Below are 16,355 nucleotides of genomic sequence, written 5' to 3' on the forward strand. Positions count from 1 at the left end.
GATGCACTGTCAAGGACAACTCCGCTAGAATCGGAATGGTCTTTGGACAACAAATCATTCAAATGGATCAGTCATCAATGCCCGGGTCTCCAAGTAGACTTGTTTGCTACAGAATCCAACCACAAGTTAATACACTATGTGGCTCCCAATCTGGATCCTCTAGCCCAGGCAACGGACGCCATGTCCATAGACTGGAACAAATGGGAAAACATTTACCTATTTCCTCCAATAAACTTACTCATGAAGGTACTGGACAAGCTCAGATCCTTCAAGGGACTAGTTGCTCTAGTAGCTCCCAACTGGCCCAAGAGCAAATGGTATCCGTTACTCAAAGAACTAGGACTCCGTCCCAAACAGATCCCCAATCCAAAGCTAACACAACTAGTACAAACGAGGATTGTGTACGCTTCCTCGTGGATTCAGAATGCCCTAACTTTATGGACTTCATGAAGTTTGCGGCTCAAAAAGATGCCAACATGGACCCGGTTAACACCAGGTTCCTAGAATCAGATAAAAGGGAATCCACCCTTAGACAATAAGATTCTGCGGTAAAGAAACTAGCTTCCTTTTTAAAGGAAACAAAGATAAAAGCTATGAATACAAATCATGCTGTTACTTTCTTCAGGACTTTATTTGAGAAAGGTCTAGCAGCTAGTACTATTACCACAAACCAAATCTGCGTTAAAAAGAATTTTCCAGTTTGGGTTTAATATTAATTTGACAGAATCATACTTTTCATCAATTCCAAGAGCTTGTGCTAGATTAAGACCAGCAGACAGACCCCATTCAGTCTCCTGGTTTCTGAATGATGTTCTTAAATTAGCATCAGATACCAATAATGAGTCGTGTACTTATACAACCCTTCTAAGAAAAACATTGTTTCTTGTCAGCCTGGCTTCAGGAGCCAGAATATCTGAATTATCGGCTCTATCTAGAGAACCAAATCATATTGACTTCCTCCCATCTGGAGAGGTTCTATTACTACCAGATAGAAGGTTCTTGGCCAAAAATGAAGATCCTCAGAGTAGATGGTCTTCGTGGAAGATTGTTCCGCTACCACAAGACCCATCCCTTTGTCCGGTCAAGACATTGAGATCTTTCCTAGACAGAACTTCCAATAAAACCTCAGGTCCTTTATTTACCAGAGAAAATGGTGGAACAATCTCACTAGAGGCAATTAGACAGCAAATCCTTTACTTTATTAAACAGGCCAACCTGGAATCAGTACCCCACGTACATGATGTCCGAGCAGTAGCTACTTCAATTAACTATTTCCACCATATGAATTTTGATGATTTGAGGAAGTACACAGGTTGGAAGTCACCAAAAGTATTTAAACGTCACTACTTGAAATCCTTAGAGGCCCTTAAATTTTCAGCAGTGGCAGCAGGGAAAGTAGTTACCCCTGATACAACCTAGTCATATTTAATATCCAGTATCAATATACCTACCCTTTTTTCTTATGCTTTCTCTCCTACCTGCCTCGCTTATAACCCTAGTCTTCACCTCGGTTTCCTAGTTTTGATCTGTTATATTGCACCACTTTGTATGTTTATTTTTGTCTCATAAGACAAAACAAGTTATATTGTTTAATATTTTTTTACGGAGTAGTAATCACTCTGTCCTTATGTTATTTAATCTTAGTATTTGTATATACTTCAGAAATGAGGACCTAGATTTAAGTTATCTGTAGATTATCCTTACACCTTATATTTATATATAACTATTAAAAAAGGTTGAATCACTTTTATTAGTCTAATTTCACCCTTCCAGTAACACTGTAATCACCCTTACCAAGCTTGTGCTTTCTATTCTCTGTTATTGTTTCACGGGGCGACACAGGTTAGACCCAGAAAAGGGATTTTGACAAAGGAAAAATCTATTTCTGGGCAGTGACCTGTGTCGCCCAGTGAACCCAACCCTAAAATCCTCACCCGGGGAACCCAAGCTTGGGTGCTATATTCAGGAATGAAGATCGAGGCGCTAGTAGTAGCAGTAGCGGCTAGGGGGAAGGTGTTGGTACGGCTCCTCTTTGGAATGGGGAAATTGACAAAGGAAGAGAATAAATGGCAGAAGACCTGTGGTAGTGTTTCACTCGCCCCAGATTTTATACCGACACCCTATTAAAGGGGTGAGCGAACCGGATTTATTCTGGTATAATCCAATGTAGCTTTTCTCTTATATATTTAGCAATAATTATACCTTAGAAATGAATGCTATAGGAATGTTTCACTGGGCGACACAGGTCACTGCCCAGAAATAGATTTTTCCTTTGTCAAAATCCCTTTAACAGGCCATGACCCTACTTACATTAGTCAAGAACTGGTGGGCATAGTCCCTCAGTGCAAAATCAGCTAACATGTAACAAACAATAAGAATAAGCCATGTTTAGAAAATTATACATGAAGTAGAATAAAAATAACATTTTTATAATAAAATAAAGTTTATATATATGGGTACATACATACCTATTAGTTATTAGTTTCTAACTATGGCAGCAGCTGAAATTTTGAAATTCACAGTAGCACTTCTATTGTTTTGGTGTAAGTAACTAGCCTGCCCACTTTCAGGGAAGAATAGGTATACAACACAGCTGATGAGAGGGGAGGAGGGAGGGCTCCAATTAAGTATTTACTTGTTAAGTATATATAAAAATGATATTTTTATTACTACAATAATGTTTTATTCATACTTACCAATACAGTAGCCTTATATTTACTTGTCAGAGTAATATAATTTGTTTCCCATTTAGTAAATATATTTTCAATATAGTTTCTCTCTGGACCATATCTACCCCCTATTCGAGGGAAGTTTGTCTATTTGCGGTACTTTTCTATGAGAAATATCCTCAAATTCCTGTTTTTTATCAGTTTCATCATAAAATGCACTTTTTGTGATAAAACTATAAAAAAAATCAGGTATAAAATTTTTTAGTGGATTTTTCTTGAGTTTTAACTCACAAAACAGGCCATTTTCAGCATTTTTATAGGGATTCCAACTATTGGCAGATTCTAACTATTCATGGGGGGGGGGGGGGGGTCTGGTACACATCCACCATGAATACGAGAGGACCTCTGTACAGTGGTACCTCGAGATACGAAATTAATCAGTTCCGAGGCGGCCTTCGTATCATGAGCTTTTCGTATCTTGGACCGCATTTTACATGTAAAATGGCCAATCCGTTCCAAGCCCTCCAAAAACACCCCAGTAAATTTCATAATGAAGCTAAATTGACCTAAAAACAATGAAATACTACAACAATTTGGACCATTCAATACGTAACTTAATACGTACTGCTAATATACCTGTAAATAAAGTGTATTAGTGTACATGGTATACAAGAAATACTGTACGCATGTAGTAAAATGTGGAAGCTTACCTTTCGAGTGAGGCTATCTCCAAAAGTGGCGATAGAGGAGGACAAACGGCAGATACGTATGTACACTTAACTTTACCAAACACATTAACAAAACTTTAACACTTATTTTTACAAAAAACTAAAATAAATTTTTTTTTCTTTTTTGTATTTTTAAATTTTTTTTTACTTTATATCTATATTTATATATATATTTTTTTTATTTCAACTTCTTCCCACCACTTTCAACTTTCTGTTTTTTAGTATCACTTGGTTCCTCCTTTTTGCTTACTCCTGCTAGTACTAAAGGCCTCTTTAAAAAAAAATAACTATCCAAGGAAGATTGCTTCTGCCTACTTTTCACAATGTTCCTGAAACGACTCAGGCAAACGCCATCGAACTGAGCAAGCATACGACCTGTGTAAGCCTTTTCGGGGTGTCTTTTTCCTAGAAATGATTGCACTTTATGAAAAGCAGCTAGAACATCCTTAATTTCTGCTGTTGTCATAGGGTTATCCTCCTCCTCCTCGCCGCTGCTAGAGAACTTCTCTTGAACGACGTTATGTTGCATGGCCTCCAACTCCTTCAGGTCATCCGTCGTAAGTTCCTCTTGGTGCTCCTCGAGAAGGTCGTTGATGTCGTCCTCGTCGACGCCCAGCCCCATGGACTTGCAGAGTGCAACGATCTCGTCATGATCTGGTTGCAAAACAGTTTCAGGATCGTCAACTGTTTCTGAATCTGCAGCACTAGCTTCGCCCACATCAAATCCCTCCAAGTCTCGGGCGGATACAGCATCAGGCCAGAGTTTCCTCCACGAGGAATTCAAGGTTCGCCTCGAAACCTACTGCCAAGCTTGGTCGATGAGTCGGATGCATATCACAACATCGAAATGCTCCTTCCAAAATTCACGCAAGGTGAGGTTTGTGGTATCGGTGATGTCGAAACATCTCTTCGTATACAGCTTGTTGAAGTTCGATATCACTTACTGGTCCATGGGCTGGAGGAGAGGGGTGGTGTTAGGCGGAAAATAAAGAACCTTGATGAAGGAATACTCTGCTAGAATATCTTCCTCGAGGCCAGGAGGGTGAGCAGGGGCATTGTCCAACACCAGCAGGCATTTCAGAAGGAGGCGCTTCTCTTCAAAGAATTTCTTCACTGTCGGGCTGAAACACAGATTTACCCACTATGTGAACAAAAGCCTCGTTACCCAGGCTTTCGCATTAGCCCTCCACATCACTGAAAGCTTCTCCTTAAGCACTTTGTGGGCCTTGAAGGCTCGAGGAGTCTCTGAATGATAGACCAGTAGGGGCTTCACCTTGCAATCCCCACTGGCGTTCAAACAAAGTGCGAGCATAAGCCTGTCTTTCATAGGCTTATGCCCGGGCAGCTTCTTCTCTTCCTCCGCGATGTATGTCCAACGAGGCATTTTTTCCCAAAAAAGGCCAGTCTCATCACAGTTGAAGACTTGCTGAGAACTTTAGCCTTCCTTGGTCATCATCTCGTCGAACGTCTTTTTAAAGGCTTCGGCCGCTTTCGTGTCTGAGCTGGCAGCCTCCCCTTGCCGCACCACCGAATGAATGCCAGTCCATTTACGGAATTTCTCGAACCACCCATGCGAAGCCTTGAAGTCTGGGGTTGGCATTGATGTCCCTTCTCCACTGTTGTCTTCGGCCTGGGCAATCAAATTGCCGAAAATAGCGCTGGCCTTGTGGGAGATTGCCGTCTCCATTATCGTATTGCCAGCGATTTCTTTGTCTTTTATCCAGACAAGAAAAAGCCTTTCCATCTCGTCGTGAAGGTGGGTCCTCTTGCTGGACAAAATAGTGATGCCCTTGGAAGGTGGAGCTGCTTAAGGATGGTGCCTATTGTCGACGGATTTCGGTCGTATTCCTTGGCGATCACACTCAATCGCATACCAGCTTCATACTTCTTGATAATCTCCATCTTCGTTTCCAAAGAGAGCATCCTCTTCTTTCCATGAATTTCAAGTTTCTTGGGACCCATGACTACGTATATTCTGTACGTCATTATGTTATGTAGTACGTATACGTATGGAGTACAGTTCTCACACAACACGATAAAGTATACTACGTACGTACAACGAAATCACTAATGAATTTAAATTAATAAACGAAATCGTTAGAACAAACAAATATACCACGTGCGTACAATAACGATGCTGCTACCGAGTGGCCGAAGCACGCCGCTACGTAGTAGATGCATGAGGGGAGGGATGCTGACTAATAGGAGAGAAGGATCTCATGGCGGTGACTAGCATCAGGAACCAATGGGAGACCGGGAGGATGGTGGTGAGTCTACTCAGTTGGCGGCACGTGAGTTTCAAAATTGTTATTGGTGGTCTGGGCAAATCTCGGAATTTACGGCAACAACCTTTCGTATCTCGAGCAATTTTCGTTTGCAAAGCCGCAAAATTTTTTGTATTAACTTTCGTATCTCGAGTTTTTCGTAAGTTGAGCCTTTTGTATCTCAAGGTACCACTGTATATGTGTGTATGTGCTCTTGCTTATACGTGTACATTCCACTTTATGCATCATTCCACTTTATGCATCATTAGAGTTGAAATTACTATATTAATTAAACACTACTCTATTTCAAATAGATACAGATAGAAAACTATTTGCAATATGAAACTGATGTGTAGGCCCATGCTCTGTCACTGTCTCAAAATATAAGAATTTGATGTGTAGGCTTATGCCCTGACATTGCTTCAAAGTATAATAATTTGATGCATAGGCCTATGCCCTGTCATTGCCTCAACATATGTGAAATTGATGAGTAGGCCTATGCCCTATCATTGCCTAAAAATATATTAATTTTCATAAAATTTATTACTATTTGGATACTTACCTACTGATAAAGTTAGCTATATCTCTGTGCCAATTAGGCGAGTCGGCATTCAGACAAAAAATCGAATGACTGCCCAGATGACTGTCTAGTTTCCCTGTTCTCCACCAGGTGTGCTTTGAATGTTTTAGCTCTTCTTAGAATTCTCCTTGACAGCCTACTAAGTTGTGGGGAGGCTGAGTAGGTCTATTTTAACAGTAGGTAAGTATCCAAATATGACAATTTGTCGAAAATTGCATTTTTCCTAACTATACAAACCTGAGGTCCTTTAACAATAGGAAGGTAACTAGCGGCAGCTGGGACGGTCGTAAGCTTCGAACAAGGGGAGAACGGTAGTTAACTGCTTGTCCGATCGTGCGCGCGCCCGAGAGGTGAAGAATCACTTTTGCTTTAGGCCCATGCAAAATACGCAGAGTGAGGGGTGGCATGAGGTGGGACTATATGTAAAGGACCTCAGGTTTGTATAGTTAGGAAAAATGCAATTTTCGACAAATTGTCATTTGTTCCGATACGTAATACAAACCCTCGGTCCTTTAACAATAGGAAGACTCACTTCTTGGTGGGAGGAATCTGAGTCTTTTTGGTGAACAGACTGGTGTTCGTCCAACCCTGGAGTGCCTCCCTGGTCGTAAGAGCAAGGGAGGGATCCAAACCTCTGTCCGATTGATCGGGGTGTGCACCGCAGGATCAATGGTCAGACCTCTGGGCCAAGTACTAAGAGAGAGGCAAGCGTATCTCTTTGTACCAGCAAGCAAGAACTTGTTCCTGTTTGCAAGAGACAATCATAAAATGATGGGTTGTCTCAATTTGGCATCCACTTCCTCCCCCTTGTTGGAGGAAGTGGTGGATATTTACTCCTATCCCTACTGAAAGGGATATAGGATGGTGCTCTATTGAGTAGCTCACCTGCATCTCGTCCTTACCCAGCAGGGTGACGACCGTGTCCCTCTACCCAAAGGTAGAGGGAAGAAAAAGATGGGAAGAGGAGCCAGTCACACTCTCATTCCTCATCCATTCTTACGGTCACACCAGGACTCGATGCTGTTCAGCCTGCGAGGGTCTGGGTTAACTACACAACGTGTTGAGCAACCACCACGGTTCCCAAGGAAAAAGATCCAAGGAACTGTGGGCAATATCCTGAAGGTAGAAGGAGGTGCATGCGGTCCGGTTGGACCAGGCGCCTGCCTTCATTACCTGCGCCACGGAGAAGTTCTTGCGGAACGCGAGAGAATGATGAAGAGGCGTCCGCACTCATCCTGGGTGTCGAGTTTCTTCAGACAGCTCCGTCGCACCTTCACAGGACAAAGCAGCATAGCCTTCGTATCGGAGGCGGTGACGTCCATTAGGGAGGGTATTGTGAAGGACTCGAACCAATCGTCAGTTACCGAAGGGTTCCGAGTCTTCGCTACGAAGATCGGTACGAAATCGAGCGTCACAAATCCCCATCCCTTTGTGCTTGACTTCTCAAGAGAAGTCATGCAGTTACCTAAGACGAAAAGAAGGGAATAGTCGTATGACCTATCCCTCTTCTCGACTTTGGTTATGTACAGTACTCATACTGACAAGCTATTAAGACGAAGTAATGATTGCTCTGGAACAACCGAACTAAGTCCACAGCATAGTTCGTAACTGACTCGGGCACTCTGACAGCTGCCGACTGACTGGTTCGGAATCAGTAGAGGCAAGTTGTCCAAGCATCCGGGTAAGTCACGTGACCTTCGCCCTTTAAGAGTTATGCTGAGAGACCAAACAAATAAAATATTTGTTAGTCACCGATGCCGGACGGCGCGGCGATGATTCTCTTAATGCATAAGCTCAAAAGGCGAAAGTCAATTGCCTTCAAAAGACCGAGGTCCCTGATGGCAAGAAAATCTCATAGACGAATCTCAGCTTAAGGAGAAACAACACTATGTGACGTTGAAGACGAAGGTAGGCAATGAATGCAACCTACGTCTTCCAGCTGAATCGAGAGAAGGAATCTCAAGATTCTAAACCTGTGCTTACAAATGACTGAAAACGCTAACCGCCATTTCATTGCTGTCCGTTGTGCAATGAAAGCGGGGCGTCTTCAGTAATGAAACACAGGGGAGAGCCGCTTGAAGAACTGCTTCTCATGGGCTGAACGTTTGGAAGTAGAGCTGGCAGGTGTGGGAGTAGGCGATGTCTTTCAATACATCTGCTAATCCGGGGTGAACAATGAACAATTGTACACCTCCGAATACAAGATATTTTGAGGACAAACTCAGATTCCGCAAAAATCATTCGCATTATCGGGATACGATGCAGCAAGAGACTATTACAGAATTCTTTTACCGTGCGGTAAACAGAAAGATGAGAGTCGAATAGATATCTCTGTTTAAAATTCTCACAATACCGAAGACGATGAATACTAGCGTCTCTCAGCCAGTAGATGGTCATTCATGTATGCGAGAATCCCCGTTAATCAGAGTTCTTAAGTCCGTGATTGTTGGGCAGAGATACGGTTGTTATTCAATCAAAGCAGGTGAGAAAGACATAAACAACCGTCTATCTCAAAGCGGCAGCTGATACTGAAATGCCTCGGGCAATTCAATACGCAGTAGCTGTCGCTGACTCGTCATCCTGAGTTGCCAAGTAATCCTTTCCACGAAGGAATGCGTTCGGCTAGAACCACCGAGCATAAAAAGATATGCTCGAGCAATATATTTAAGCGAAACGAATTTCGGTAAATATAAAAGCTTAAATGGTGTTGTTGTGGACAACACCCAATAAGTATATAAAATTGAAACTGGAAACTCCTGGGAGGTTGCAGGCAACCCGGGTTGCAGTTCAATTAGAATACTTTTCGTCTAAGTCGCAATCCGTAGAATAACCAGGATATGCGCCTACCCCTCGGACCATTCAACTGCTTAGCAGAATCATGTCGCGAGGTTAATATACGTAGTATATTTGTAGGATTCTGAACAACGATCTCCATCCTAAATTCTTTCCTTCAAGAAAACAAAATAAGGATTGGAGATCGACCACCTTCGTTCTCTATTAAAGAGAGTGAAGGAGAAGTCTTCCTCGAAGGAAAGCTTCAATGGTGAACAGAATACTAAGACGATAGTTCCAGCCAAACTGGATATTCCCGTCCGTTCTTCTCTATTCCAGGTTGGTCGCCTACTGTGAGATAGTCTTCTTTCAGCAGCAGTCTTCTTCCTAATGCTAGAAATTCCAGGAATTCGAGCATAGGCGAGGTTCCCGATTATCGTGTAACATATCGGGGATTCTCGTCTCGCTCACTTTGGACCGTGGTCTCGCCTAAGTGTTTGGAGATCGTTAAGAAACTCTAACACTCTGAATGCGCTAGAAATTCCGTAGAATTGCTAAGCAGTCTGCGAAACCCCCACCGAATTCGTCAAACGATATCGGCTGGTGTCCTCTCGATTCCCGTAGAAATCGAGAATGGGGCAGGATCCCTCCTCAACGACCGGGGCTTACGTCAGGTAGGAACCGAAGGTCCCCCCTGGTAGCGCAGTCCCCAACGTGGGATCCTACAGAGAAATCTCTGTAGGATCCCTCCCCTTTCCCTCGTAGCCGTAAGGAGAGAGGGAATGGGGGAGGAATTGGATACTCGCTCGCCTTCCCCAGTGGAACTAGCAGTTGGAGAAGAGTAGGAGCAGCCATCGCCTTGCGGCGATGGCCTCTCAGAGTCTGGGAAAACGTATCGTCAGGAGAAAACGTTTTCCCCGAGGAGGGTTACGAACTCTCACTGTAGGTAAGGGTCTGCCGCCACTGTGAACGTCGTCTGGGTGGGGCTGATCGACACCTGACAGGAGAGAGCCGATACCGTCCTCCGACTCATTCCAGTCCTCGTCGAGGTCGAAACCTCTCAGGAGGACCGAAGGAGTATTTAAATACGGTGTCCGAAGACACGTAGAAACGCCGCTGTCGCAGTAGAGGAGGTGGAAGTAGCTTGATCGACCGGCCAGAACTGAGAGAGCCTTCTTGTCCGGAGACGAGAGACTCTGGTTCAAGACAGAATCGGCAAGCTCCGATCGCGGCATACCCACCGTCGGTTTGGGTTCCCTCTCGGGCCCCAAAACGACTCGAGCAGAGACATGGGCTCTGCTGGTTGGAGCGGCGATCCTTCCCCCCGGTCGTTGTGCTGACGAATCAGTCCAATAACCTGGGTAAAGTTACTCTGAATCTCGGAAGTTACAGCGTCTTGAGGAGTAGGACCGTCCAGTCCCTCCAACAAGAGCAGCTCCCAGGACCCTCCTCCTTCAGAAGAAGGACCAGCAACAGATCCCTGACGGTTGCCTCCAATCACTTGCGCGTACGTCCTGGTTGGTCCTAAGACCAACCTGGCACGTGCGGCGTGTGACGGGATCGTGAGCGGCGCATCTCTCACGATCACTCCTATATACCTCGCTCTTCCTGGCGTATGCCGAGGAAGTTGAAGGTATCGGAGAGACAGAACTGACGCTACCCCCTCTCCCCCTGACGGTCGCCTCCAATCACTTGCGCGTACGTCCTGGTTGGTCTTAAGACCATACGTGGCACGTGCGGCGTCGTGACGGGATCGTGAGCGGCGCACCTCTCACGATCACTCCTAGCTACCTCGCTCTTCCCGGTGTAGCCCGAGGAAGTTGAAGGTAGTGGAGAGACAGGACCTGACGCTTCCCCCCCCGCTCGCTGGCAGGACCAGCGTACAGTGGGGGGCTGCAGCCGATCACCAACCCGCGGTGGGGATCGATCTGCAGGCCTGGCCGTGCCGCTCACCTGTGGCGAGCGGCTCGACTGAGCACGTCGACCCCGGTCCCGTGCGTCAGACGAGCTGCTGCTGGTCACCGTATTCGCCCGGGCCCTGTGGGAGCGGCGGTCAGGTGACCTGCAGAGCTCGCTTTCGCCGTGAGACCGGTGAGCGTCCTCGCGGCACGTCAAACCGCTGGTACCAGCCGAGGCTGGTACCGTCGGTCGAGGGGACCTGGGGGACCTCTTCCCAGCCTTAAACCGTGGCCGGTTCAGAGACCGTCACGTCCACGACGAGGGAGGTACCGGCTGGTCGCTGCTGAGAGCGGCCGCTGGCCTGGCGAGAGTCACCTGAGCGGCTCTCGACAGTCTTCTGCTCCGTGCCTCGGTCATGACGCTGAGCGAACTCAGGCGTCTTAACTTTGGCTGCACGGTCACCCGAAGGAGATCGTACACTCGGAACTTCTCGCGGACGAGAAACCGAGCCGGTACCTGGCTTAGCAGCAGAGCTGCCAAGACCAGGCGAGGGTGTACCAGCGGTAGCCAGCACACCCTTGGTCCCCGTCTTCTTCTTCTTCTCAGAAGGGGAGCGGGCCCCGTTCCCGAAGGAACAGGAGGACCAGCAGAAGAACCCCCCCGTCACACCGGAATGTGACGAGCCCTTCGAAGTTCCCGAAGGAGTCTTCTTAGGGGGAATAACAAAACCCGGTTACCAGCTGGTCGCCTGCGGAGAGCGGCCGCTGGCCTGGCGAGAGTCACCTGAGCGGTTCTCGCCAGCCTTCTGCTCCGTGCCGTGGTCTTGGCGCCGAGCGAACTCTGGCGCCGAAACTTTGGCTGCACGGTCTCCCGAGGGAGAGCGTACACTCGGGATCTCCCGCGAACGAGAGACCGAGCCGGAACCTGGCGTAGCGGCATCGCCGCTAGCACCAGGCGAGGAAGTACCAGAGCTAACCGATACTCCTCTGGTCCCCGTCTATCTCTTCCTTACGGAAGGGGAGACGGGCCCGAACTTCGAAGGAGCAGGAGGACCAGCAGAAGGACCCCCGTCCCACCGAGGTGGGACGGGCCCTTAGAAGTTCCCGAAGGAGACTTCTTAGGGGGGGGAGGAGGCAGCCTTCTTCTTCTTCGGCTTATGGGCTTAGAAGTCGAAGGGGAAGAGGCAGCAGAAACAGACGAAGACGAAGATGACACCTTCCTTCTTCTTCGTCAGCTCACGCAGGACAGTCGTCAGGTCCTCCATCCAGGCCGGAGTCGGGCCTATTGCCGAAGCAACACGGCCCGACTGCACCTGTCCGGAAGGACCTGGGCTGGGGAAGACACACCATGGGCAGGACCAGCATGGACAGGCGCGCAGGAACCAGGAGCGACAGGAACAGCAACCAGCTCAGGAGCGGCAGGAACAGCGGCAGCGGTAAACACAGAAGGGACAGCCAAGCCAGTAGCGGGAACCACATCAGCGACAGGTACGGCAGGCCCAGCCATCGCCTCGTAGAATCATCGGCAGCCAGCGTGGTACTGGCGGCCGGTCCAGGGGCGAGCTGCTGGAACAGCGGAAGTCTGGGGCAGGCAACACGAAGAAAACACAGGCGGCGGCGGCATACCCCTCCTCGGTACGGCGGCGACCGGCCCCTAGAAGCGGCAGACGGCGTCACCCGACACAGCATGGGGAGTGTAGACCAGCGGGGGGAAGGGGGAAGCAGCATAAGCGGCCGTGAAGGTTGTAGTGGAGACCACTCCAAGGTCACCGCCCCAGACCTCGCTAGACTCTGCAGCAGATCGTGGATGCTAGGCACGCCCTGCAGCCGCAGTGGTCCATACCTGTCCAAGGTCGTCTCCCACGGCTGTAGCACCTGCGGTAGCACAGACAGATTAGTAAGAGGGGTTCCCTCACGCACGGGGGGGGAGACATGCCCCACCCGAACGGAAGGAAGACCCCACCCCAAAAACAAAATACGAGGAAGCTGAGCGGGGGGGCAGGAAAGAAGACGAAGAATCGGATACCAAGGGAGTCGCGGGAGAGCTTTCCGACGACTTCCTGGCAGGACCTTCGCTTCCCTACCCCCGCACAGCAGTGAAAAGTAATATAAAAATGAAACAGAATACTGCACTTGCGATTCACTTCATAGAACTTAAAGAGGGAAAAATCAATTCCCGGTAAGAGCGGAAACTTGATCCATAATAATATGATGCTATCATAAATATATATGAAAATGAACAATACTGCACTTGCTATTTTCACTTTCACAGCAATAAATCGTAAGGATTAATTCCCGGGTAAGAGCGGAAATTGATCCAAAATTAAATTTGATGCAATTAATAAATGAAAATGAAAAGAAAACTGCATTGCGAATCCACTTTCATTGCATTCTATTCATACAAAATAAGAGGCTCTTGCCGAGCGCAATCAAGCTCTCGGCAACGAACGCACAGGGCAAAAATATAATGAAAAAGAGTACTTACATCTTTCAATTACACACTTTCGCCCAAATACATGACTCGGCGCGAGTGCTCCCAGCCCTCGGCACCGAGACATAATTCAAGGGTTCAATTCATGAAAAGAGCGGAAATCGCCGTCTCTACGGCGATAGCTCCATGTTGATTCATAATTAAGTAATGAAAATGAAAACAGTGTACTTACAGTTTCATTTTCAAGTCAAAACCAACCATTAGTAGAAAACACAATATAAACAAAGCATACGACGATGAAGCGGGCAGAGAGCGATGACGAACACGTCCTTCACACCCGCGGCCGAAAGCAAAAGTGATTCTTCACCTCTCGGGCGCGCGCACGATCGGACAAGCAGTTAACTACCGTTCTCCCCTTGTTCGAAGCTTACGACCGTCCCAGCTGCCGCTAGTTACCTTCCTATTGTTAAAGGACCGAGGGTTTGTATTACGTTATCGGAACAAAGTAAATTTTATTATGAGAATTTATATTATTTGTGATGAATCTTACCTACTGTTAAAGTTAGCTGATTCCCACATTAAGAAGAGGACGGTGGGTAGTGCAGCTCAATAAAAATCTGCTCAGCCATTTAAGCTAAAGTTTCTTGCATGAAACCCAAAACATTCTCACCTGATCTGGATTCCTTTCTGGATTTTACTATCACCAGAAGTTGGATTCCATTCAGAGAGCAAGGCACTCATATATGTGCAGCAAAGAGCAGCCTTGCGGAGAAAACCTCTTCAATTCAGCCAGAATGAAACACAAGTGTATGAGGGACCCCTGTGCCTGGGTCCAAAAGCCCTATAAATGACAGTCACTTAAAATAAATACCTTTATGATATAAAGGTATGCTTCTATACAAAATTTGTACCTTCATGCTCCCCAAAATATTAAAACCCAGGATTTAAACAAAAGAGCCCAAAGAATTGCTCATTTTTTTGGTCAGGAAAAGACTACACACTACTAGTAGCGGATTAAGGGCTTTACCATTTCAAATACGATTCTGTATACTTAAGGTAGTGAGCAGGTAAAAACCGAATTACGCTTCTACTGCGCCACATCAATCCTATTCTGAAGCAACAAATTGACTTCAACACTAAATGATGTTACAACTGCTGCTCACATTATGAATGTTTACCTTCAATAAAAGTAGAAGATATGGAGCTAGTTCTCATGCATTAGCCTAATCAAATATATCACAGAGGACCCCGTGTTCCATGACAAAGTTGTTATAAGTTTCTAAAAAGCACAACACAAAAGGTAACTTTCCCTCTTCCAGGCTTAACTTTCACAAATACAGTGATACCTCGAGATACGAAAGGCTCAACTTACGTAAAACTCGAGATACTAAAGCAAATACGAAGATATTTGTGGCTCTACATCCGAAAATTGTTCAAGATACGAAAGGTTGTTGCTGTAAAGTCCGAGACCCTCCCGGACCACCGATAACAATTTTACAACTCGCATGCCGCCAACTGAGTAGACTCACCACCATCCTCCTGCTCTCCCATTGGTTCCTGATGCTAGTCACCGCCATAAGATCCTGCTCTCCTATTGATCAGCATCTCTCCCATGATCCCATCATGCATCGTACGTAGCGGCGTTCTTCTTCAGCCATTGCTTCTCACCAGCGTTATCGTACACACGCAGAATTTGTTCGTTCACATATACGATTTTGTTTGTTAACGTAAATTTGTGTTAGTGATTTCGTTGTACTACTTTATCGTGTTGTGTGAGAACTTAATTAGTATACTACATAACTTAATTACGTACAGTATAGTCATGGGTCCCAAGAAAGTTGCTGAAGTTCACGGAAAGAAGAGAATGCTTTCTACGTAGACAAAAATGGAGATAATAAAATAGTATGAAGCTGGCATGTGGTTGAGTGTGATCACTAAGGAATACAGCCAAATTTGTCGACGATAGGCACCATCCTTAAGCAGAAGGAAGCCATCAAAGCAGCTACACCTTCCAAGGACGTGACTATTTTGTCCAACAAGAGGAGCCACATGCATGATGGAATGGAGAGGCTGCTTCTTCTATGGATTGAGGACAAAGAAATCACTGTCGATACAATAACTGAGACGGCAATCTGCCAGAAGGCCAGCGCTATTTTCGGCGATTTGATTGCCAGAGCCGAAGACGACAGAGGAGAGGGGACATCGACGGCAACCCTAGACTTCAAGGCTTCTCATGGGTGGTTCGAAAAATTCCATAAACGGACTGGCATCCATTCGGTGGTGAAGAAATTGAAATTTTGTAAAAAAAAAAAAAAAAAAAAATTGTATAAAAAAGTAAAAATGTAAAAAGAAAAAAAGAAAAAAAAATTAATTTTAAATTTTTTGTAAAGTTAAGTGTTACGGTTTTGTTAATGTGTCTCGTAAAGTTTAGTTTATGTTTCCTGACATTTTTAATGTGTTTCGTTAAGTTAAGTGTACGTACTACATAATAAATTTTCTGCCGTTTGTCCTCCTCTTCTGTCGCCACTTTCGTAGATAGCCTCACTCGAAAGGTAAGCTTCCACATTTTACTACATACGTACGTATGTACGTACAGTATTTCTTGTATACCATGTACACTAATACACTTTATTTACAGGTACATACATATTAGTACTACGTACTAGTACATATTAAGTTAGGTATTGAATGGTCCAAATTGTAGTATTTCATTGTTTATAGGTCAATTTAGCTTTATTATGAAATTTACTGGGATGTTTTTGGAGGGCTTGGAACGGATTAGCCATTTTACATGTAAAATGCGGTTCAAGAGACGAAAAACTCATGATACGAAGGCCGCCTCAGAACGGACTAATTTCATATCTCGAGATACCACTGTACATTTTAGGTTTTGTAAAACCACAAAACAAAAAGTTAACTTTGCCTTCTAGCTTAACCATTGGTAAAGACAGCTAGGTTTTCTAAAACCACAAAACAAAAGGTTAATTTGCCTCTTTCAGGCTTAACCTTTGAC

General features: G+C 45.6%; 1 protein-coding gene across 3 annotated transcripts in view; it reads right to left on the minus strand.

The window, feature by feature from the left end:
• Positions 1 to 16,355, minus strand: part of LOC135208440 (PRKR-interacting protein 1 homolog) — an 84,097-nt gene that overhangs the window by 60,980 nt on the left and 6,762 nt on the right. Inside the window, exon 2 of one of the 3 annotated variants that reach the window (XM_064240625.1) lies at positions 2,469 to 2,593. The exons of the other annotated variants lie outside the window; for them this stretch is intronic. The gene's annotated coding sequence lies outside the window, so the exon portion shown is untranslated. The remainder of the gene's footprint in view (positions 1 to 2,468; positions 2,594 to 16,355) is intronic. 3 annotated transcript variants of the gene reach the window in all.

Source organism: Macrobrachium nipponense, chromosome 35 (assembly GCF_015104395.2).
Source record: "Macrobrachium nipponense isolate FS-2020 chromosome 35, ASM1510439v2, whole genome shotgun sequence".
In the NCBI taxonomy this organism is placed as follows: Eukaryota; Metazoa; Arthropoda; class Malacostraca; order Decapoda; family Palaemonidae; genus Macrobrachium; species Macrobrachium nipponense.